Here is a 22146-nt window from a genome sequence, read left to right as displayed (position 1 = left end):
ATCAGCTTTAGGCAAACACCTTTTGTCTCGATAGACAAACACACTCCCCCCCCCCGCTGCTCCTCAAACATGGTACGGTACAACCAGGAAGTAAAAAACACATGAGATCCTGTGCAGAAACTTTTGCCTGAAGACCCAACAGGTGAGGCGTAAAGGTAAGTCAATACATAGATACATGTATATCAAAGTTAGACTCCATGTACCAGGTGCTGCTTCTGACATATGATCCACTGTTGCACAAGCAAACACACAGAGTAACAAAATAGGTCATTTACCTTTGCTTTCAGAAATGACCCGTATGACGTTTATTGAATGAGTATTTTTTGCTAACTGTATTGTTTGAGCAACCAACTTTACTTGTCAACGCAAATCTGTTGCATTGAGTTCACCTCTGGGAAACTTTTGATGTGTGAATTTATGCTAACTAGCATTAGCCAATAGCAAACCACCTTGATAGTGTAGGACTTCATAGGTCTTCAGTTAGAAAAATCCAGTGGGTACTTTCCAAATTTAGTCTTTTGAGTCCCTAAAAGAAAGTTTTTTAAAAGATATTTTTGCGTGTGGCCTTTTTGCCTTCATTTACAAGGTAGAGGGAGATTGGAAAAAGGGGAATAGAGGAGTATGACATGCAACAAAGGTCACACTGGGATGATGTGACGTGCTATAATCGCTCGGCTATAAACACTCCAGTGTTTTTATTCTTACACGTAATGAAGGCATCTGGAAGGCGACACTGGAAGTATGTTAGGAAGAGATCTTATAATGTTCAGTAAACAGGAGTAATGATAAGTACGCAAGACAATGTTCATATGAGCATGACTGTGGAAGGGATAGTCTGGCTCGTATGAGGTACTTTTCCATAGTCAGTGTGTTACTTACAGTAGATGACAGGTAACATGCTGCAGACACTGACACACACTGCTTTGGACGGGGGCAGCAGCTGCAACAAAGTGTACTTTAGTCACCTTAAAAAAAGACCCTCTCAAAACAGTTTAGTTGTGCACTATATTTAGAATATTTTCATGTTTTTGGCACTAAGCCGCAGATCAGGTGTTTGAGTGAGACTTTCCGCAGTTTATGGAATAAACAAATACAAGAAAATAAAAATGAGGTAGTATTACAGCAACAACAAATTGTTGTTCGCCGTGGAGACGAGAGGAGCCCTTTATGAGAGGAAGAACTTCTGCAGAGGGACACTGAGCAGAGAAGAGAGCGAGAAAGGGAAATGTGTGGAAACGGGAGGAGAGCGCTGCCTGACAGCAATGTACAGTGGTGAAAATATTCTAAATATAGCGTACATTTAAACTCAAATAGAGTTTTGTAGGTTGCTAAAATACATCAATATGACATTAATGATGGCATGCTAACTGTCATCTATAGGAAACACACTGATTATATACTGTATAAGTAACTCATACAACCCCACTTTAAAAAAGCAGAGCATCCCTTTAAGACAGACTATAAAACAATGTGACCATTTAAAGCCCCTGAACACCCACACAGGTGTTTTCAGTTACCTAGTTGATCAGACCTCTTCTCAGGTCTGTGTGGGTGTGTCTACTGTGAATGATTGACATCTTCCTGAGTCTCCTGTGAGCTGTGTTTCACCTGTTGAGGCGGGACAAAGTGCACCTTTAGCATTCTTATTGGTAGACAGGCATTTATGACCTCATTAATCCCCACCAAAGCCCCGCCCACATTCAACCCAAGCGAGGGTCTAATCAGCCCGAATCACTGAAAACACCTGTGTGTGGGTGTTCAGGGGCTTTAAGAAGTTTTGCAGCAGTATAACAACATCATGCTTCTTCAGCACTTAAGTAGTTTTTGAACGAACAAACAAGGATGTTGTTTTTTCAGGTAAGAACAGCAGAAACTTCACTTTATGAATTCCTAAGCAAAGGATGTTTTTTTATGAATCAACTGTTCTTAATTGTTTGTGATCTGCTCCTTTAATTGTACCAGGCCTTGAGTCCAAATCCCACTCATGGCATCACTGTTTTACAAGTCCTACTATTGCCAAAGTATTGACTTACCAAAGCGAGGGAGCAATTATTAGCCGTAACAATGAATGTGCACTATAGTCACCACCTGGGTGTGTGTGATATGTCATTATGTGTTATGTTAGTCACTGCCCTTCTGACAGCTCATGTCAATAGGTGGGTGATACAGCTGTCATCATATTGTGGTGTGAATGAGCTTGGCTCGACTGTGTGTGTGTGTGTGTGTGCGCTTGTACATGTGTGTGTGTGTGTGTCTGCAGTCCCAGACGGAAGCCCAGAGGACAGATGGTGGGTTCAGACGCAGACTGACACACCGTAACCAAGCGATTACACACTCAATGACTCCCCCTGAAGAGAGAGAGGGAGAGAGGGAGAGGGGTTGAGGGGGGGGGGGGGGGGATGGAGAGAAAAAGACGTGGGGAAGAGATGTGGGAGAAAGAAAGAAAGAAGGAAATGTAAAGAGGGTGGGAGCGGATCAATGCATAAGAAGTGTGGAATGCACAAGGAGAAAAGGTGGAAGGTGTCAAGTTTTTCATTTGCAAAGAAAAACGTGTAGATGTAAAAAATGGAGAAGTGACCAAGTTGAAATAAAAGAGAGGGAAAGTGAAAGGAGCGAGGGAGGGGTGAGGCGGTGCAGAGTGAGAACGAGGGGAGTAATGGATGGATTGAAAAGATGGAGGTCTTTTGGGACACCGGATTACATGATAGCCAATTAGAGCGAAGGATGTTGGAAACTCCCCTGATGAAACTGATATGTGATTGGTTCAGGGTTTATTATGCTCACTGAGCTATCGTTTGCCTCAATACACTCCGATACACACACACACACACACACACACACACACACACACACACACACACACACACACACACACACACAGTCACAGATTAGATTTGGTAATCTTAAACCGGAGGTGTTTTGAACGTGACACCGTGATGTTGTGGATCTGGCGTTACTGACGTGATTTATTTAAATGATGTGTCACAGCTGATATAATGTGTGCAGATGTTTGTTTTTTTTAAATTCTAACCTCTGCCCAAAAGAAGCACTGTTTACAGCAGCGAGCCAGACCAAAAACACCCCCCAACACACACACATGCACCCCACCTCCACCCGAGCCCGACCCAGGTCAGGTCAAGCGGGATCATGGGAAACCATTCCTGTGGCCCTTCTCACCTTTTTCATCTCAGAGCGTCTCAAAAACATCCCAGACATCGCTCTCTCTGCCCTCCTTCTCTCCCTCCGTCTTCACACACACAATCCCTCACACACTCGAGTCAAACTTTTCTTTTTTTGGAGGAAAGTGTGACGGTGCTGTTAGTGGTATTGGGAGGGATTTTCAGTTTCTTATTGATTCTTTGAGTAAAGTAAGGCTAAAGTGTCTCATCTACCAACATGACTAAAATGTCCATTCAGCTAATACTAGACTAAAAACAACACAGAATAAACTACTTTTTGTGCTGTAACTTACAGAAGTTCTTGTTGGCAAATTATGTAATTTTCCCCCCAAAGAAATTAACTGTATGTTGTGTGTAAAAACTGCCTTGTCTGCTCAATATGAGCTTGTATGAGTCATGTTTGGATCAGCTGAAGTCTCGTATCTGAGGTCTATTTGGTACTCACAGACAGATATGTGACCTACTTTTTTCCAAATTCAGTGAGAACAAGAGGCACAGTTAATATTAAAATGTCCTGTGAGCTGACATCGTAGAAGGCCTTTACACACCTGGGGAGTGACGAATAAATGACACGACAATGCACAATACTGACATGCTAAATTGTTCACAGCACACAGGCAGAGATGCAAAATTGCGACAGTTGTTCAATAAAAGTTTTGAATATTCGGGCCAGCTCACACCACGGCCGGTGTGGGGCAGAGGTCCTTCTAGATCAGGGGTGGGCAATTCCGGTCCTAGAGAGCCACTGTCCTGCATGTTTTAGGTTTCTCCCTACCCTAAAACACCTGAGTCTAACAATAATCAAACTGTGACGAGCATCAGCTGCTTGATAACGAGCAAATCATTAGAATCAGGTGTGTTAGAGCAGAGAGAGAGACCTAAAGCATGCAGGACAGGAATTGCCTACCCCTGTTCTAGGGGACGCTTTTGATGACAGCAGGGGAGAGATAGAGTTTACCTGCGAAGTTATCGAGTGAATGTACAGTACAGTTTGAGCACAAATGAATGCTGCAGGCTCCTCGAGACCAACGGAGGTGTCCCATGTTCTTGTTTCCGTGGCTGATGAGTGGAGCGACGGGGGTTAGCTCCAGAAGTATCGACTCCAGCCAGGAGAAAAGAAATGTCTCCCCCCGTGCGTCCTGACCACAGCTGGGAAGCCGAAGCAGGAAAAGTTTTTTTATTATAGAGTTTCCTTTTTGAAAAATGTTCTGAATGAGTTTCCTCTGGTAAACGTTTAGCTACATAGTGTGTGTCTAGGGCTTTTATTGTGAAAGGCAAGAATGGGGGAGTGGATCTGCATGCACTGCTAATAACGTTTGCCATCTGATACGTGGATTTATGAGGTCTGGCAGCAAACTACGGTTGATTAGTTGATGCCTTTATTCGTGGTGCCAAACCTCAGAAAAAAGGCCTTGATCTGAAAAAAAAACCCCATTATTTTTGCGCTTGCTAATTTTCAGGTTGTATGTGAAAGAACTCATTAAAAAAGCTACAGTTCTCCGGGTTCTCCGGTTTCCTCCCACAGTCCAAAGACATGCTTGTGTTCGGTTAATTGATGACTCTAAATCACCCGTAGGTGTGAATGGTTGTCTGTCTCTGTTCGTCTCTATGTGTCCTGTGATAGACTGGCGTCCTGTCCAGGGTGTACCCCGCCCCACGCCCCACACCCGATGTCAGCTGGGATCGGCTCCAGCCCCCCCGCGACCCTGACAGGGACAAGCTGTTGAAGGTGAATGAACGAGTGAATGAGGATTGCCATAAAACCTTCATGTTCACTTCAGGATAGCTACAGCTATCCACTAGCTACAGTTAAAAATATATATATATATAGATGTGCAAATTAATCACTCGTTGTGTAAATGCCTTAAACATGCCGTTTTTGCAGTAGAGTTATATAAATTAAATAACATGTGCTGCTCCCTTCTGTTTTTAAGGATGACCATCCCACCGTTTCATAGTATAACACGAGTATACACTCCCCTACTGTAGGCGGTTTGTGCCTCTGACACATCGCTGCTAGTAGTGTTAGCATTTACCCGAAAGACGCCAGCAGAAAAATGCCGTTGCACACGGAGTTTGAGGGTGTAGTTCCCCTTTAAGAGGAGTAATGAGAGGGCCTCTCGCTTCTTTCATGTCAGTGCAGAATCATCGTGGAACTTTAAATCCCGCCCCGTGTGGACTTCTGAAGCCGCCGGAGCAGATATTTACAGATTGAGGGATTAGGAAGATAACTCTTATTAAAAACCGAGTCCTCATCATTTGACTGTCACTCTATTTAATCATCACTAAATGGACTCATTAAATTCCTCCTCTAAAGTGTTTCTCTTCAAACTCTGTGGCTTTGATGCAACACACACACACACACACACACGCACACGCACACACACACACACACACACACACACACACACACACACACACACACGCACACACACGAACACCCTGTGCTGACCCAGTCTATTGAAAAGACTTTTATCAAATGTAATTTATCAACTTTCTAATACGACCAGAACTTGTGATGCAGTTAATTCTCCAAGAAGGATTAGTTGTGTGTGTCTCTGGGTGTACTCTGTGTGTGTGTGTGTGTGTCTCTGTGTGTGTTGTACTGGAGTAAAAAGTGCATGTTCCTTTAGTGTGCAACCGTAGATTTATGAAATATGTATTTTTGCCTGAATGTTTAATAAATTGAATGTTACACACCACAGAGCACAAGTATGCCATGGATGTATTTTCAGATGGCAGCGTGTTTTTGGACAACATAAGCGCACGTACATTTCTTTTTATTATGATCAAATGACATCCGAGACTAACTAGTTTCAAAGTTGGTGACAGTTCTTCACATGTGTTTATGCTGTGGCCCTCGGAAAGGCAGTGCCACTGTTAGTCGTGGATTAATCCCCTGCTTTGTTCCAGAGTGAAATATCTCAACAACTACCGGATGGAGTGCCATGAAATTCTGTACAGACTTTGTACAGTTTCTATAGGATGGAGCTTAATGATTTTGGTGATGCCCCGGCTTTTCCTTTTCCCTCTTGCGCCAAGAGAAGGTTTTAAAGTGCATTATGACAAGACTGTCTATATACTATATATATATGTATATATATATATATATAGTATATAGACAGTCTTGTCATAATGTTGTCATATATATATATATATATATATATATATATATATATATATACTATACTATAATACAATAAATAATATAAACAGTACATTTTAATAGCAGAGGCCTCTTGTCCTCTTCTCGCCTTCCTCAGCTCTCCTCAAATATTACTTCTTTAACCCCCCACCCTCCTCACCCGTTGTCTCCCCTTTCTATCACAGCTGAAAACAGGTTGTTGACGCTTAATAGATTTAGCCACTATACCAGTGGAGAGACAATGAGAGAACCATCAATTTATCCGCCGTTTAACTGCTCCAATCTAACCTCCGTAAACTCACCCGGTGAAACTCATTTCTGTGTTTCCTCGCCAATCTGAAAAGCTATCATCTCGCTAATCTTGGGCTTTCAGTCCGCCGGGGGGACAGGGGGGAGTCAGACCAATCCTGGATCTCGGAGATGATCTGTTAGCCCGGCGTAAATGTTTATAACACGGGGCAATCTCCAGGGTTTATACGTTGATGTACATGCACACGTGCGCGTCCAAATCATATACACACACTTTTTATTCCTCTTCCTGTGTCTTTCCCTCTCTCTGTCTCTCTCTCTCTCTCTCTCTCGCTCCCTCTCTCTCTCTCTCTCTCTCTGTCTTGCTCTCTCCGGGGCATTTAGGGATGTGAAAGCTGTTATTGGGCAGGTCAGTGGAGTGGAACTGTCAGATAATAGGCTAGTTACCGTGGCAGCACATGAATGAGGGATGGAACGGAGGAGGGAGACAGAGGGAATAGAAACGCTCAACTCACTCCTTAATCAGAAGGTAAACTGGAAATCTGGGGAGTTCAGACTCCCTGCTGCAACAGCGAGAGGAGGGGGGGAGGGAGGACGGGGGAGAGAAAAAGGGACGAGAAAAGTAAGTGAGTGAGCGAGATGGAGGGTGACAAAGGGTGGAAGACAGACAGAGGATATGTGAATGGGCATGGAGCAGAGATAAAGATACAGAGATGGAGCTTATTACCTTTCCCAGGGAGCCAGGTGTTTATTTCTCTATTTGTAAACGCTGGCTTCATTACCCAGAGTTCAACAGGAGCAGGCTGAGCTGCGGTTGCATCAAGGTCACACTAATCAGACTAGCGAATAGGTAGAGGGGACACAAATTATGTAATGTATCCTCTCCGCTGCGCTTGCCCCTCCGTCCTCGCCGTTTCCTATCCCTCCCTCCATCAGGCCGCTCTCACCCTCCGTCTCCCCTCGCTCTGCGGCCCACAGGGAGCAGAACTCTTCAGGCGGTCTCCCACTCGCCTCTGATGGAGATTGACAAACTCTGCTTTGTAGAATGACACTTGTTTGTCTCGTCTGTGTACGTATATCCTCAGTTTATTTGAGGCGTTGGCCAGAGCTCTCACAGCCTGATTTACACCCTTTTTTCGTCGGTCGGAGCCATGTTGTGTTTATGTGTTCAGGCTGATTATAGGTTTAGATTTTACACACTCAAAGTAAAACTCCACCTGAAAGCACAGGAAGTGTCTGTCTGTTCTTCAACTTTCGCGTCGAGTGCGAGCTCTTGAGATCTGTGGGACATATTTATTAGTAGTGCGTTATCTACACAGTGTGTAATGTGTTGAGAGGGGACCCTTATTAACTGTTACACCTCCGAACAGCATGCTGGGTACAGCTCGATCTGTCGCTCTCTATGTTCATTCAAGAGCAGATGAAGAAAGAGAAGTTGCATCAAGCTTCAGCGATGTAACTCTGGCAATGAAAGATTTTGTTACCAGGAATAGCCTGGTCCCACTAGCATTGCTGGGGGATACAGCTATGTTATGGCAAGTGTATTGCTTAGGACAGGAGGAAGCACAGTGTCGAGCATAAAGTTGTTTGGATGAGCGGATTACGAGAAAGCTGCAATAATCTAGAACAAGCACTCGGAACAGAGACGTGCCGTGACAAATACTGTAACTACTAATCTAATTCTATAACCATTCACTGGAACTGTGTGATAACATATCTATAATGCATTCAAGTGTTTATCAAAACAAGAGTTCTAGGTATAATAATCTTTAATTATAAGGCCCATAAACCCAGACCACCAGCCAATCACATGGTTTCCTTACCCCCATGGGACAGCGTTAATGTGGATCAAAGCATTGGTACAAGTCCATTGGATTTTTGTGGTAAAATAACAGTAGGTAGGAGGTGTTCCAGGCACGTCCAGCTGGGAGGAGGCCTCGGGGAAGACCCAGGACCAGGTGGAGAGATTAGATCTCCACACTGGCCTGGGAACGCCTCGGGATCCCCCAGTTAGAGCTGGTTAATGTGGCCCGGGAAAGGGAAGTTTGGGGTCCCCTGCTAAAGCTGCTGCCCCCGCGACCCGATCCCAGATAAGAGGTTGAAGATGAGATGAGATGAATAAGAGTAGATCATATTTGGCTGTAGCTGTTTTTTAGCGCCACTAGCTTATGTTAGCACATTGTTTTGGTAGTGTTCGTAGTCACGTTGCACACAAATTCACACGATACAGTCAGTGTGTTTACATGCACACCAGATACCCGAATATGGCCTTACCCCGGTTGAGGGAATATTCAGATTATTGAAGTTCTCCATGTTTACATGAGAGGGGGTTGAATGAGAAAATGATGTGAGTAACTCGACCTCAGGTAGAGTAGGTGATGCTCCGCCAACATACAGCTTGCTGGCATATGCCTTTATTTTCCAGTTCACCTTTGTAAAAATCCCAAGCGGGAGGAAAATGGCTGACTTTTGGACAGAATTACATCAGAAACTGGTCTTCTTGGTAGTGATGGTCCTTGCCATGGCAAAGTCCTTCCTCGGTTTAAAGGCAACGCTCCATTGTTGTTGTTGTTTTTCACGTTGTTTTCTACGTCATTGCTTCATGGTTTATTCTATCTCCGGGTCAAAAGCCACCGCCATGAAGTGGGGAGGGAGGAGTTCTAACCCCTGCACATGCGCAGACGAGAAACCCGATAATACTCCAGGTAAGGGGTCTGCAACCTTTACTATCAAAAGAGCCATTTTTCCTCCTCTTCCACCAAATAAAATTTGTCTGGAGCCGCGAAACATATTTGATGTCATAGCTTATAAAGGTTTATATATAGCTACTGTTGACAATTTATTCCTATTATTACTTGTCCTAAAAAATGTTGTTTGTTAATTTCTCACCACATATCAAGCACACAGGTCAGCAAAGCAAATGAATATGTCCACGCAACACTATTTTCCTATGAAGTTTGTGGGGGGATTTATCCGCGGCTAGCATACCAGTGCAGGTCACCAACTCAAGATTAGCCACCTGAAGGAAAAGGCGCTGGGCTGTAGACCTAGGATGTGACGCATATTTTAGTTACACGTAATATTTTTGAAAAAATCACCTTGAACTCTAAGATAACAGGTGCTCCCTTGTTCACTGTCCAAAAAAGACGTTATTTACACGTTGTTTATATCATTTTTTGGCAAAGCTACAGGGAGCCACTTAAAGGGGCTAAAGAGCCGCATACGGCCCAAGAGCCGCGGGTTGTAGACCCCTGCTCCAGGTACAGAGTTTACATGCATGAGATCTCCGGTTGCTAAAGGCGTAATCTAGGTCTGTTAACCGGGGAATGTTGTTTACATGGTATTTGAGAAACCGGAGTATTCCCCTAACCTGAATATAATTGAGTTGTTAAACTGCATGTAAACACACTGGCTATGAACAATACAGATAATGCTCAAATTCTGCATTGCAATCTGCTTGTATGACTGTCATAGGCCACGATTACACTAATACGGGTAAATTAAAAACATGATAAATGCAGCTCTGTCCTCAGTTTGAAGTGATCAACCTTTTCGACGGACAAATGCTCTCTGCTGGGTCTCAGCGGGTTAATACAAACTCTTTTTGTTACTTATATGTTTCACCATACTGCCTAACAGAATACAGATCTTCTAACTGACGCAGGTTGGTGTTTTTCTCGTCTACACGGGTATCAAACTGTCATTTACGGTGACACTGTAAACAAAGACAGGATATAACCACAATTGTATTTTGACAGTTCTTGATATGAAATCGTATAGTCCTCAACCTTATGGATGCGTGGGTTTGTATAAACTCTTCTTTTAAAATAACACCTTTTTTTTGACGGAGGAAAATGCCAGAGTTTAGAGCAGACTGAAAGTGATAAATGCGGAGAATGTATCTGCGTTGCTGTGGGTGTGACCTCAGCGCAGTCACTTTCTGACCCTGAGTTCAGGCAGCATTGTTCTCACCCGCCCCGACGAGTCAAACAAGACACATAAACACTCCAGAGCTCACATAAACCACTCAAAACAAGCTTGGCGTGATTGCACCCTCCAGTATGAATTATGGCTCAGTATGTGAAGGTATCTGTATGCACATGGGTGTGTATTAAGATAAGAAAAGCTTTTTTTTTCCAGATGCACACATGACTCCATGTGGTATTGTAATAATCACAGATTCTTTTGATGTCCCACACTTGAAAAAAGGCTCTCGACAGGGCTGTTCTCCAAACTGCTAATCTCTCAAAGGTGGTGAAGAGGAGGAGAGGCGGGAGGAAGAAAGAAAGCGCTGTAGAGACGAGGAGGTAAATGGAGAAAGGAAGGAGGAGGATGGAGAGCGGTGGTTGGAAGAAGGAGATCAGTGAGAAGGAGGCCAGACTCGTGGAGAGATGGAGGCAGAGGAGGGCAGAAACGGGAAGATGAATGAGAGGGAAAGTGATAAGAACTCTTGCTTTTGAACTTGAAGAGCTTAATTTGAAATGTCAGGGCTACCCCCCTTCCCCCCCGTCATCCTCCCGCCTCCTCCCATTTCCCTGCCACACTCCCTCTCCTCAGGAGTCCCTGTTGTGCAGTAGTGTGGATTAAAATAATTAAACAGGCTCTGTTTTAATTAAGACAATAAAGCCGGGGGTCTCTAGGTAAGACCTGAGAGAGATTGAGAGAGAAAGCGAGTGAGGGAGGGGTGGGGGTGGGGGGGGGGATGATAAAGTGGTCTAACGAGAGAGGCGGGATGATAGGAGTTACGGAGGCCGATACATTATCTTTGTTACTTATCTATCTTGTCTATTTCTAGGCATGAGATTGCATTATCACTTTCTACATAAGTATGTTTGCACTGGTCCTCCATGTACAAAAGCCCATGTGTATGTACGCCGTCGAGGGCTGCATGTGTAATGACTGAGGCCTGTATGTGAGCATGAATGTGTAAATGCATTTATATTGCTTTTCCCGCTCGCCTCTAAGCGTGCATGTTTGTGTGTGTGTGTGTGTGTGTGTGTGTGTGTGTGTGTGTGTGCGCGCATCTTTATTTCGTCTTCCTCTCAGCCTGCTAATGAAATATTTATTTATTTCTCAGAGCGAGGGCGCCGGGTGGCGAGAAACTCAAATGAAATGTCATATCTCATTGTGTCTCCCCGTGAGGAGAGGGGGTGGTGGGGGGGCAGAGGGAATAGAGGAACAGAATTGCTGCTGAATTATATACGGAGGATTCAGAGGGGAGTGATTACAGGACGAAGAAGGAGGGGATATGAAGAGTAAGACCGTGTGAGAGAGGAAAAAGAGAGAGACGGGAAGGAGGGGGGGGGCAAGTCATTCATCTCCCATCACTTATTGTTGTGTGTGTCATCTTGCTCCTCTGTAACATCATCAGCCCACGGTTCTGAGCTTCAGATGTTGAACTCTCACTGTTGTGACTGTTTGCTGTAGTACTCATGCACACACACACGCACACACACACACACACACACACACACACACACACACACACACACACACACACACACGCACACACAGACACATACGCACTGAAGTGAGCTGTTTTAACAGAGCCCATCTAGACCAGAGGGACGAGCTACTGCTTATCTAATAGTAGCTGTTATCATTGCACTGAGAACACACACAAACACACACACACACACACACACACGCACACACACACACACACACACACACACACACACACACACACACACACACACACACACACACACACACACACACACACACTGGGCCTTGCCACCAACTCAGAGGAGATAAGAACTTCTTAATCTTCTCTCGTTCCTACTTGTGTTGCACAAACATGCACAAACACCCGGTAACACCCACCTGCAACGCATGAAGGTGGTGGTCGGCTACTTTTCTGTACTTGTATCCGGTGAAGAAGCACATAAACTGGCCTTGAATATAAGTGAAACTGTCAGTGAACCTCCAGTGTGAACTTATTCTTTCACCTGCTTTTAGATTTACAAAGCAGCACCTCTTTCACTGGGATTCAATTGTAATCTATGCAATTTTACGCAGTTCAGTTGCCAGCAAAACTTTGGCATTGTACATTTCTGCAAACCACAGAAACGTTCATATGAAATGTATTTGGCACCCTTTTACGTGTGTATGAGAGGCACCGGGCTTTCAGCTGACAGTATCAGGATGGATAGCTGGTTCATACGCACTGATGCGGTTTGTGCACCGTCCCGTGTGAAAGTGAGACTTAATAACAGGCGTTCTTATTTAACCTAAACCGAGTAGTTTTAACGCCTAAACCTAAGCAGAGACAGTTGTTGTGTTCATTACTCTGACCATGGAGCATCAAAATGTGCTGATATGTGACGAGTAGGGAATGAGAACGGGTTGCAGCAGTTCAGAAACGTTTCAACGTATCTGTGCTTTGCAAAAAATGTACAATGTCAACACTTGATTCTGGTGACTGGGTTGTTTTTGAGTTAAAAAAAAAACAACAAAAAAACTAAATGACAAGCCAAACTCAGTCTGGACTAAAGTGGCTGACAGAGGAACATTGTAATCCTACAGCTATTTTGGCTAAAAATGGAAAAGTAACATAGATTGAATGGATTCTTGAATCTTAAAAAAAGAGTTTTTATAGCTGTGGGATAACAATGTTCATCAGTCAGCCACTTTAGTTCAGACTGAGATCCCAACTATTGGATGGATTGCCCTGAACATTTGTACAGGCGGTCATCTTCCCAATGGTGCGACTTCTTCTGTGGTGCCACCTGCCCCCCAGGAAGTGGGCTGGACTTCGAAGCCAATTTTACATAGCAACCAACTTCCTGTGATGTCGTGAGGCCCCAAAATATTGATAATATTGGACTTACATGGTGAAAGAGACGTCTGTGAATCCATGGATACATTTTTTTCTCACCTTAATACCAGCATTTGATTAATTCGCTCCAATTTTGAAAGTCTAGAGGAGCCTCACAATTAAATCATTTAATCCCCATTCAAGCTAGCTGAAGCGCTAACCAGAAGTCTCTCGTGCGCCTGCTCTACGGGCCCCATAACGCAGAAGTAGTGCAGATCATACATTTTTTGTAGCAGTAGTGTTTTGGCTTCATGCGCCCCTGAGCAGCTTTCACAGAAATGAACAGGTCTCTCTGCTGAATGCTGTATCCAGGTGTCTTCATACATCCATTGGTGTCACCATGAGGTTGGCATTTGTGGTGTTGAGTGAAATATCTTAACAAATTTAAGGTGGATTGCCATGAAATGTAGTTCAGACCCTCCTGCCCTCCGCAGGTTGAACTTCCCGTGTAGCACCACCATCTGATTAAATATTTTAACTTGTTCAATACTTTGGTTTATGACCAAATACCCGCCGAGCTAATGACATTCCCATCAGCTGTCCTAGCAAACGTTAGCATGCTAACACATCCAACTACCAAACACCCCCTGCTAAACATCAGCCCACACGATGAGGGTCACGTCTCAGAAGAAAGTCTCCCTTTCCGTTCCCCTTGACAGTTTTTTTTTTCACAAGCCCGTATCTTCTCCCTGAGCTTTTCTCACGACCCCGCGTGTCTGCGCTGCAGGTGCAAAAACAAAGATAAACAAACAAACTGTGAAAACAAACGCAGGCTAATGACGGGACAGCTGCTCTCCGCTCACCAGGGTTCCCTCCATTAGTGAAACGCTCCTTTATGACTTTCCCTTGAGGAGTTAATGTGTCGGGAGCAAGAGTGAGCGAGAGGTAACACCTCAGCATTCGGCGCGGCACAAGCCTGCATCACTTCTCCATCTGTTTTGAAGAATGCCGTAGACACGCACTTAAATCCGCACTAGAAGAAGGAAGAACACGCCAGAGAAGTGCACAGTCGTCAGCTGCGTACAGAAATCAAAGTGTGACTGTTGCACAGTGGAATATAATTTATTTGTTTAATCCATTTCTTTTTTTGTAGCTTATGTTTTCCGTGTTTATTTCCTGATCATATTTTATATTCATATAAAGAAAAAGTCCATTGAAGTTATTTCTCCAGAGCTTCGCAAGAAAAACAACACCTGTAAATATTCAGAGTCCCAGCGGCACGAGAGCGTGGCCGAAGAAACATTTACCGTATTTTTCGGATTAAAAGTCGCTCCGGAGTAAAAGTCTCACCAGCTGAAAATGCAGAATAAAGAAGGAAAAAAACATTTATAAGTCGCACTCGAGTGTAAGTCACATTTTTTGGGGGAAATTTATTTGATAAAATAAAAAATAAACGACATTTCATCTTGAAAGGCAATTTAAAATAAAACTAGAACAGAGAACAACAGGCTGAATAAGTGTTTACGTTATATGACGCATGAACAACGAGCTGAGAACGTGCCTGGTGTGTTAAACGTAACATGTTACGGTAAGAGTCATTCACAGAACTATAACATATAGAACATGCTCTACGTTTACCAAACACTCTGTCACTAATCACACAGAACTATAACATATAGAACATGCTCTACGTTTACCAAACACTCTGTCACTGATCACACAGAACTATAACATATAGAACATGCTCTACGTTTACCAAACACTCTGTCACTGATCACACAGAACTATAACATATAGAACACGCTCTACGTTTACCAAACACTCTGTCACTAATCACACAGAACTATAACATATAGAACACGCTCTACGTTTACCAAACACTCTGTCACTAATCACACAGAACTATAACATATAGAACATGCTCTACATTTACCAAACACTCTGTCACTAATCACACAGAACTATAACATATAGAACACGCTCTACGTTTACCAAACACTCTGTCACTAATCACACAGAACTATAACATATAGAACATGCTCTACGTTTACCAAACACTCTGTCACTAATCACACAGAACTATAACATATAGAACATGCTCTACGTTTACCAAACACTCTGTCACTGCTAATCACACAGAACTATAACATATAGAACCTGCTCTACGTTTACCGAACACTCTGTCACTAATCACACAGAACAATAACATATAGAACATGCTCTACGTTTACCAAACACTCTGTCACTAATCACACAGAACTATAACATATAGAACATGCTCTACGTTTACCAAACACTCTGTCACTAATCACACAGAACTATAACATATAGAACACGCTCTACGTTTACCAAACACTCTGTCACTAATCACACAGAACTATAACATATAGAACATGCTCTACGTTTACCAAACACTCTGTCACTGCTAATCACACAGAACTATAACATATAGAACATGCTCTACGTTTACCAAACACTCTGTCACTAATCACACAGAACTATAACATATAGAACACGCTCTACGTTTACCAAACACTCTGTCACTAATCACACAGAACTATAACATATAGAACATGCTCTACGTTTACCAAACACTCTGTCACTAATCACACAGAACTATAACATATAGAACATGCTCTACGTTTACCAAACACTCTGTCACTGCTAATCACACAGAACTATAACATATAGAACACGCTCTACGTTTACCAAACACTCTGTCACTAATCACAAAGAACTATAACATATAGAACACGCTCTACGTTTACCAAACACTCTGTCACTAATCACACAGAACTATAACATATAGAACATGCTCTACGTTTACCAAACACTCTGTCACTAATCACACAGAACTATAAAATATAGAACATGCTCTACGTTTACCGAACACTCTGTCACTAATCACACAGAACTATAACATATAGAACATGCTCTACGTTTACCAAACACTCTGTCACTAATCACACAGAACTATAACATATAGAACATGCTCTACGTTTACCAAACACTCTGTCACTAATCACACAGAGCTATAACATATAGAACACGCTCTACGTTTACCAAACGCTCTGTCACTAATCACACAGAACTATAACATATAGAACACGCTCTACGTTTACCAAACACTCTGTCACTAATCACACAGAACTATAACATATAGAACATGCTCTACGTTTACCAAACACTCTGTCACTAATCACACAGAACTATAACATATAGAACATGCTCTACGTTTATCAAACACTCTGTCACTGCTAATCACTAACTCCACTGAACTCTTCTTCATCGTGTCACTTCTGAACAACTCCGCCAACTCCAAAGGTGGACAACGCGCCGCTTAGCTCAAGCATTAGCAGCTAGCATCTTTCTTTCACACTGCACTTCTGCCATGACCCGCCCCCGCCCAATTTTGATTGGTTGACGTGTGTGTGTGTGACGATTGCTGATATACGCCTAGTCTCTTACGTGACTGAGATAAATAACAGCCTGGGCTATTATTTTATATTTTACGGTAATGTGTTAATAATTTCACACATAAGTCGCTCCAGAGTATAAGTCGCACCCCAGGCAAAACCATGAAAAAAACTGTGACATATAATCCGAGAAATACGGTACAGCGAGCGGCGAACTGAAACTTCAGCTGGGTTCAGAAGCACGAGGTTGATTAGGACGAAGACGTGTAAGAGAGTGAAACAGATAGCTGATACAACAGGCCAGCGTTTTCTCCATTACTGCTGGAAAAAGAGGCCGCCCTTTAGGATGTTAATATTTCAGTCTGGGCGCACCAATAAAATACTGGAGGTCTATTTGGGGCTAAAACGTCAGTCTGAAATGAATTTTGTGGGTAAGGATATTGCCGCGCTGTACTCAGGCCCGGGGGCGAGAAATGAGACTGTCACACGTACAATATTCAATAACGAAATCCCATCATCCTTCACTGCGGGCCCACCCTCAAACTATGCCAGTCAGCCTCTGACACGTCCTGAAGTTCAAGAAATGATTTCGCAGAGAGGTGACGTCTTTCAGGTTCTGTTTGGGGAGGTCAGACTGCACCGTATTTACACTTTATGAAATGTGCTGCTTAAGTGTGGAGAAAGATTCGTCCAAATATTCTTTGTGCGAGCAGATCGACAATCGGCGTGTAAGTGTATTTATTACGTGCAGATTCTGATCCCACAAATAATATTGATACATAACTGAAGTAGCGGTGTTGCAGTCGCTCTACCGCACCATTGTGACGAAAAGAGAGCTGAGGAAGGCAAAACTCTGGATCTAGCGGTCAATCTTCGTTCCTACCCTCACCTGTGGTCATGAAAGCTGGGTCATGACCGAAAGAACGAGGACGCGGGTACAAGCGGCTAAAATGGGTTTTCTCAGGAGGGGGGCTGGAGTCTCCCTTAGAGATAGGGTTAGAGATAGGTAGAGATAGGGTGAGAAGTTCAGCATCCGTGAGGAACTCGGAGTAGAGCCGCTGCTCCTTTGCGCTGAAAGGAGCCAGTTGAGGTGGTTCAGGATCATCTGGTAAGGATGAACCCTGGGCGCCTCCCTAGGGAGGTGTTCCAGGCACGTCCAGCTGGGAGGAGGCCTCGGGGAAGACCCAGGACCAGGTGGAGAGATTATATCTCCACACTGGCCTGGGAACGCCTCAGGATCCCCCAGTTAGAGCTGGTTAATGTGGCCCGGGAAAGGGAAGTTTGGGGTCCCCTGCTAAAGCTGCTGCCCCCGCGACCCGACCCCGGATAAGCGGATAAAGATGAGATGAACTGAAGTAGCAGCATATTTTAAGTGTATGTGTTATTAAAGAACAACTGTGAGCTAAACAAAGTTACTATACTGTAAGAGATTAAATGTCTGTTTGCGAGAAACACAAGGACAAAACAGATTGCAGACAAAAAAGAGTTAATGCAAAATACGATTCATGAAAAACAAAACAAAGTGGCTCAACATCTAATTAGCAACCTCATGACTAGAAATGGAGCAAATACATATTCATATTTGTTTTAGGCAGCACTTAAATCACCTGATGTTTGTCATTAAGAGCATGTAAAGGCATGCTTTTTCATTTCATCTCTGACTTTTGACATTTTAAACAAAAAGTCATTCTTTGGAGAATTAGGCACATAAACAATAAGTGTGGCGATGATGTCACAACAACATAAAGTGGAGGGGGAAGTCTTCCCCTGGAGGTTGGTCAGAGGTTTATCCAGAATTAATTTTCACTTTGTTGTCTTTGAAAATGCACAACTTCTCCATTGTTGCCAATATTTGACCTGATTTAAGAATGAAAGGATGAGTGGACGGTAGATGAAAGAGTTTGTGGATTCAGCTTAAAGCTGCAAAAACCAAATGCAAAATAATTCTTGTGATATTTCATGAAATATGACGTTTTATTAAATGGCGGAAATGGATCGTGACCGTTACATTTTGTTACCTTTAGCAAACAAAAGATGGCTGTTGGGGTTAAGCATCAGAACGACTCGGTTAGGATTAGAATAAAGGTTGTGGTTTGACTGAGGGCGCACTCACACTGTCCTTCCGCACCGCGCCCCAAGCTTTAGGGTTGCCCCCCCCCCGCTGGCCAGCCCAATTTGTACTCACACTGCCTGGGCCTCGCGCAAATGCTTCTTGCCTGTCCATTCGTCATCACGCCGTAACACGTCACACGCATTGATTGACGTCATTGCGATGCGTCTCTTTGTTTCCAAATCTTTCCATAGACCTCAGAGTTTTTGTGCGTCTTGTCGACTGTTTTTGAATATTTTCATCGACCAAATCTGCAGTAAATACTCCACCTCCGCATCACACCAACGTGAACCTTTCGCCGCCATTGTTGTTGTTGTTAAATGTCCGCGCATGGTCTGTCTTTTTTTTTTTTTATGTCCGAACAGGCGCACATAAATGACGTGAGAGCTGCCGTAGGCATCGTGCTCGTGCTTGTACACGTGCGAATGCGCTCTACAAAAGCCCACCTCTCTCAAACGGGACGGCCAGCTGGCCACAGCTAGGCGCAGAGCGGTTGCACTAACACTGGTCAAACGCACTAGGCTTTACCCGTAAAACTTGTTTTGGCCCGGTGCGGAAGGACAGTGTGAGTGCGCCCTTAGTGCTTCCAGGACACGACCTTGGAGGAAGTCTTGTGTTTTGGGACCCGTCCAGTAACCTGACCTGTGTCTCTTTGCCGAGATCCGCGGTGTTAAACTACGGCACCACATTTTAATACGTGGAATACACACAAACTGCAGTGCGTTACTTTTGTCACGATACACCAACCGGAAATGAGAACTGTGTCATTACTTGTCGCCATTTTTCTGTTGATAATGTCCATGATGTGGTTAGTTAGCTTATGCAGGATGGCGCTTATCCTGTTTCTTAATCACACCTACAAATCCTCTGACGCCCTTCAATGGGCATTACACCGGGCCTTTATGAATCTTTGTATTGTTGGTTTGGATAAATGTAAAGAAAATTTCAGTCCAAACGTGCTTTGCCATTCCCCATAAACCACAACAATACTCAGTGGAGCTTCAAATGATGAATGAGGGGCCACTGTATGTACCGTTAGTGATTACCTCTTCAGATGCATGATTGTCTCTATGAAATCACCCTCTCAGGTTGAGTCTACATCTGCTGTGAGCGACTGTTTGGCATTAAAGAGACACAACAACCTTCATTCAAAAATACTGGGAGGCACCAGAGATTGAAATGTTCGGTCCCGTCGCTCGGTAAAACGAAGTACAGCGCCGTTGTTTTCTGCTTGATGACATATGCTGGGGTCCGTGCCCATCTCTCCAATGAAGTGAGGTTTAAAATAAAGCTACGCAGAAAGGCTGGCCACAGTCTGGTGTGTATGAAAAAGGGCTGCGGAGCAAGTAATAGCAGCAGGCATGTGGGAGTGTTTAATGGAGAGTGGAGTAATTTGCGCTTTTTAATGATGATTAGAGGAGGAAATTGGCTCAGATTTACAGTGTCACCACCGAGACAGAGGAGGGAGAAAATAGAATAAAGGCCTCTAAATTGTCTGATACTTGTGTGTGTGTGCGTGTGTGTCTGTGTCTGTGTGTGTGTGAGTGTGTGTCTGTGCACAGGTGTGAGACAGAGAGAGAGACCCGTAACGTACGACTGACCCCGCTCACAACACCCATCCACCCACACACCTCCACACCTCCACTTCCAGAGGAAATGTATCACTTAAACCAACTGCAGCTCAGCTCACAGAACCTAATGAATCTGGACTCAATTTTACGCCTAGCTGCCTTTCCAGATGACACGCACACACACACACACACACACACACACACACACGCACAGACACACACACAGACACATGCACAAGCACGCACAGACACACGCACACACACACACGCTTAAATACTGAGGCAGTACCTAGCTGGGTGGTAGTCTTTGTGACGTAAAGAGGAAATTGGAAAAGTGTGATTATGGCACTGATTGGAGGAGGAGGAGCCTTCTCTTAGACATTTCTGTCTTCTCATCAACACTTTAGTCTCCTTTTGACCTCTCTGTTATCCAACGAAAAAAACCTCCTGACATACCACTCTGCCTCTTCGCGGACCTTTTTTTTAATCTCTTTATTCTACACCTCTTTGCTCCCCACTTTTTTCTTCTTCTACTGATTGTGCCGTGTGCTGCGTTAATAGCGTGAAGAGAGTGTGCCTTGGATGGACGAAAGGAATTTGCAGAAGTTATTTTATTTATTTTTTTAACAAAATATCGAGGATCTTCTCCATAATAAGATTTTGCCTGCTACAAATTCAGGGCAGTTATCCCAATATTCAGAATAAACCATTTTCTTTTAGAAATTAGTTAGTCTGACTTTGATGTTTTACTACTGTAGATGTTTGTGGAGGTAATTTTAATATTGCCCTGAAGAATTTATCATATCCGGCTGATCTGAGGCCGTTTTCAGTCGTCCCTGAGGCTGCGTTAGCTAGCTGTTAGCATAGGGAATGGCAGTCGGTGTTGCGTCTACAAAGAAAGTTTAAGGTTAAATATTTCATGGTGAGATACCTTAATAGAAAACTAACAAAGAAAACAAAAGGTTAACTTAAATTGTTAAATTAGCTCACCCTACCTAGTGTGTTGTTTCTTTAGCAGACAGATGTTAACATGCTGAGAACCGCAAAGGTGTGTTTAAGGTGTGTTGGGGCGGCAGTAGCTCAGTCCATAGGTGACTTGGCTGGGAACCGAAGGGTCGCTGGTTTGAGTCCCTGTGTGGACCATATATGGAGCGTGGACTGGTGGCTGGAGAGGTGCCAGTTCATCTCCTGGGCACTGCCGAGGTGCTGTTGAGCAAGTCACCGGACCCTCAACTGCTCGGGGCGCCGATCACTGGCAGCCCCCTCGCTCTGACATCTCTCCATTAATTGCATGTATATAGGTCCTGTCTGTGCATGTGTGTGTATTTCGGGCCTGTGTGTGTGTGTGTGTGAAAAAATAGAGTGAAAATTGAATTTCCCCATTGCGGGACAAATAAAGGGATTCTTCTTCTCCTTCTTCTGAAGGAGATAAGAGCCGCTAAAAAAACCACTACATCTATGCCGAATCCATCTGTGGCTCTTAGGGATCCAGATTAAAATGTTTTAAATCAAGTTTTTGTTTTATAACGTCTCCCTCAAAGACTTCCACGTACATTTGCTAGATTTTCTAATGCAATCTGGTGATGTTCGAAGGTGCACGCCACCTGTAACAACCGGTGTAGACCAGGGGTGTCAAAGTGATCCAGTAAAGGGCCGCAGCGGCTGCAGGTTTTCATTCCAACCAATCAAAAACACACCTGACTCGAGTCATGCAAT

General features: G+C 43.8%; 1 protein-coding gene across 1 annotated transcript in view; it reads right to left on the bottom strand.

The window, feature by feature from the left end:
* Positions 1-18060: 18060 nt before the first annotated feature.
* The window catches only part of lpar2b (lysophosphatidic acid receptor 2b), a 173591-nt gene continuing 169505 nt past the window's right edge, over positions 18061-22146 (bottom strand). Inside the window, exon 5 of the transcript XR_014593566.1 lies at positions 18061-18099. The gene's annotated coding sequence lies outside the window, so the exon portion shown is untranslated. The remainder of the gene's footprint in view (positions 18100-22146) is intronic.

This window comes from Echiichthys vipera, assembly GCF_963691815.1.
Source record: "Echiichthys vipera genome assembly, chromosome: 2".
NCBI classification, from domain to species: domain Eukaryota; kingdom Metazoa; phylum Chordata; class Actinopteri; order Perciformes; family Trachinidae; genus Echiichthys; species Echiichthys vipera.
This window is presented reverse-complemented; position numbering and strand designations above follow the sequence as displayed.